Source organism: Malus domestica, chromosome 10 (genome assembly GCF_042453785.1).
Source record: "Malus domestica chromosome 10, GDT2T_hap1".
Lineage (NCBI taxonomy): Eukaryota > Viridiplantae > Streptophyta > Magnoliopsida > Rosales > Rosaceae > Malus > Malus domestica.
In genome coordinates, this window is record NC_091670.1 from 17,655,923 (window position 1) to 17,659,945 (window position 4,023).

A 4,023-nucleotide genomic window follows, 5' to 3' on the forward strand; every position below is an offset into this window, starting at 1 on the left:
AGATTGAAGAAAGAAACAGACCAACACCTATCCCTCGTGCCTGCCCGCCATGCAGAGGAAACAAGCAGAGAAGAATGCAGCTTGCACAATCATCCCAGCAGAAGGAGTCTGAGATGAAGAACCAGAGAAGCTGCCACATCTGCTTGGAGAACAAATAAGGAACTGCAACATTCCCAAAGAGCAAAGCTCCACAGTACAATAGCATAAAATCATCACTTGCAAGTGAAAAGCTAAGTGTCACCCTGTTCAAGAGGAAAGCTGTGGAAAGTCAACAAGCACGACCAATGATTATTTATTAGTTTTATTCATTATCTTTTATCGTAATTTTCAATTTTTCGTTTGCAATTTTTTTTTTAATTAATTTTCTTGCGTTACTTAACTGAATTATTTCTTTTCTTTGCAGGAACTTTTGGTTCTTTCCACCCTTGAAGTTGATTGCAGAATTTTAGCTTGGAGGGTCATCGCTTGATTTTACTGCAAACTAGGGAAGTTTTCAGTCCAATTGCTTTATTTTGTTTCTTATTATTTATTTTATTTTATTTATTTTTATTTGCATTATAGTGTTTTCTGACATTGGGGACAATGTCAAGTTTAAGTGTGGGGGTAGAAATCTCTAGAATTTCATTTGTTTCTGTGTTGTTAGTTTTTGTTTTCTTAAAAAAAAAAATAAAAAAAAAATAAAAAAAAAATAAATAAATAATTTAAAAATCCAAAAATATTGTCTTGTTTCCCTTATTGTTTTGAATTAGATTTTTGTTAGTTTCCCGACCCAATGATATAATTGGATCAAATTTGAACCATGATCATCAAGAACTTAGTTAACATGTATTTTGTGAAATTCCTAATTCTCTTGTTAGTTTTGTACATGTTTGACCATCTTTGAAAAAACCAAATGCACATAGCCTTGTTAATGTGAAACTAAAGTATGACTTAAAGTTTCATATGTGAATTTAGTGACCATATACATCCTATGTGAGTTTTTGAGCCTATTGAAAGTGTGTGCATTTTTCATACACTCCTATTCTTTCATGTGTGATGAACTTATGTGAGATACATCTCTAGAACTTGCGTAACGATCTTTCGAAATGTTTGTCATTGATTGCATGAACTTGGAAATGATAGAGGCATTAGGTTTACCACTATGGCCCAAATAACCATGTTTCCCAAAGAAAAATGATATCATTAGTTTGCCAATTTGAGCCGTGTATGTTGAACCTTTTATTTCTTATCACCAGATATGTCTACCCTTATACCTGAAACATTTTTCATTACCCTTTCCAAGCGAGCAATGCGAGATTGTCTTATGAGAAACGTTTGTGAAGTACTTTGAAGGTGTTTGGCAAAAGAATAAGTGTGGGGGTATTTCATGTTTGTATTTAAAAAAAAAAGGAAAAAAGAGAAGAAAAGAAAAAGAAAAAGAAAAATTGTACACAAAGAAAATAAAAAGTTGTTCAAGTTTCAGTTTAAGGGTGTGGTTGGAGGTGCTAGAAGAATCGCTGGAAAGATTGAGTTCTTATAAATCTAAACAAAAGAATTGCTTGCAATGTAGCTTGGAACTTGTGTTTTCCTATTCTTTCATTTCAATAACCCTCTCCCTAAACCTCATTACATCCAATAAAAGTCCTCTTGATTTAAGTTTTGCAATTATGATTGTGGAGATGAGATCTTTACGCAAGCTTATGGTAGAAATTTCACATTTGATTCTTTGAGCGAAACACATTAAAACTAAACACATGTGTGATTGAGTGCATATCCCGTGAGAAGGTCGCTAGTTTGCATATGATGATTTTAAAAATAAAAACTTGAAATTGCATTAGCATGGCTATCTCACACACTACACTTCAAGGATGATTCAAAGATTACTGCTAATATTTGAATTAGGAAGATGAACTTGGATTAACGTGTTTGGTGCTAGCTATGGTTCTTGATGATTTGTTTTCTTAAATGAAATTCTATGAGGGTCACATAGGGGGAAGCTAATGTTTTTCTTGTTACTTCTTGTTCTTGTTTTCTTTGTTTTGCTCGAGGACTAGCAAAAGTTAAGTGTGGGGGTATTTGATCGGATCATATTTATATATATTTTTACTTTAAATTCACTCGTCTTTTCTTGGTTAGTTCCTTATATTTTTGAGCTATTTACGTTATTTTTGTGTTTATAGGATTTGTTATGCAAAGAAAATAAAAATAGAACAAGTGAAATTTTATTCGTGAAAAGCAAATTTAAATTACAATATTGCTAACCCATTGTGACGCTAAATGGTAAACCAATATTTAAACTATATATTTCATCATTTTATATTTCTTTTCTTGTCTAATTTATTTGGAAACTTTAAGTATTTATGATACTTTTGATATATTGTGTTTGTAGGAGTAACATGATCCAAAGAACTTATTTTTCTGCTATGTGGGGCTGCTAGAAACTAAATGAAAATAAAAGGAGAGCATCGGGAGGAGAATATAGAGAAAAGCAAGCTGCCTTTGCAGCTGGAGGAAAGCAGGTCAGCGACAAAGGGATCCAAGGAAGTAAGAAGAATTAGGGGACAACAACTGGCAAAGCAGAGGAAATGGAGGAGTCCACACGGGGGACGGAAAAAGAATCCAAAGAAGGTGTGCGAGAATAAAAGAAGTCAGACGAACGGGTGAGAAGGGGGGTCTTGGAGCGGGAGAAGGGAGCTGCCCTTTGGGCAGCTCGCAGAGACGCAGGAAGGAGAGAAGGTCAGAAAGGAGAGTAGCTGCCTTGGCAGCTGGGGGGTCTGGGAGCGGGAGAAAGGGACTGCCCTTTGGGCAGTTCGCAGAGGGACAGGAAAGAGCTGCCTTTGCAGCACAAGGAAAGAAGGCAGACAGCTGCCCTTACAGCGTGAGTGGAAAGAAACAGGCGGGAGAGAGAGGAGACAGAAACTGAGGGGGACTGACGTGAGGACATGAGGATTGCAGAAAGCTGCACTTGCAGCTGGGAAGGCGCAGTCCACACGGGCAGAAGACCAGAGGCACGGGCAGACTGGCACTGAAGCACTCTTTTCTCTCGGTTAAATCTTTCCAAATTTCTATTTTATTTTTAATAATGTGTAAATAAACTGATTTTGGCTAGAGGTTAATTTAAAGCCATGATTATATCTGTAATATGAATTGATTACCTTCGGTTGTGATTTCATAAGTTGTGATTTCAATTTACTTATCCGTTCGTATAAAAACTGATTTGTGTATGTTGGTTGAGAGTGCACGCTTAATTTACATGCATGAATTTGATGCTAGAATATAAGTGAATTTCACCTAATCGTTATGAACTTATTTTCACAAGTAGTAAAGGTTGCTAGTCACAATCACGTTAAGTAAATTCTTGGCAAGAGTATCATGCTTTTCATAGTTACGAATGCCTCGTCAATGCTTATAGTTTTCACAAAGTTTAATGATCTTTGATTGTATCTCTATTGTGCTTTTCACGTAGGGGACTTTTGAAGAATGTTTTGAATTGTTGTATGCGTTTTCCCGTCCAATTCAATAACTTAAGGAAAACTTGAAGATTAAAAAAGTGCTATTCACGGTTAATCTGAAGTGTTGAAATTCACAACTTATTGAAAGAACAACTGAAAATCAATTTAGGTTGCATTTGTGTCATGTGTGGAGAAGAACCCTCTAGCTAGTCCGTCATTTATCATTTTACATTAATTTTATGTTTTTATCAATTCTGTAATTTAATTAAGTTTAATTTACTTTTCATCAAAACCAAACACCCATCCATTATTAAATTATATTATTTATTTAGTTTTCTTTATTGTTAGTCTTTTAATTTAATTTCCGTCCATTTCAGTTCCTAGTGTTTAATTTAATTGTTTTCATTATTTTGAGTCATTTTAAGTGTGTTTCGAGTTATTAGAGTTTTTAGCCTAATTTTGTGTCCTTGAGTCTTATTTAATATTTTTAAATTAATTTAGAATAGATTAGCAATCCCTCCTAATCCCCGGCCTAGAACGATACCCTACTTACATCTATACTACAATTGTCAAAAAGAGGGTTTAATTTGTG

The 4,023-nt window shown here is 34.6% G+C and overlaps 1 long non-coding RNA gene across 1 annotated transcript; it reads left to right on the forward strand.

Moving 5' to 3' along the window:
• Window positions 1-761: 761 nt before the first annotated feature.
• On the forward strand, window positions 762-3,203 carry LOC139189050 (uncharacterized). The gene is made up of 2 exons (XR_011572530.1): window positions 762-2,110; window positions 2,369-3,203. It is a non-coding gene; the product is annotated as an uncharacterized lncRNA (long non-coding RNA).
• The last annotated feature ends 820 nt before the right edge of the window (window positions 3,204-4,023 follow it).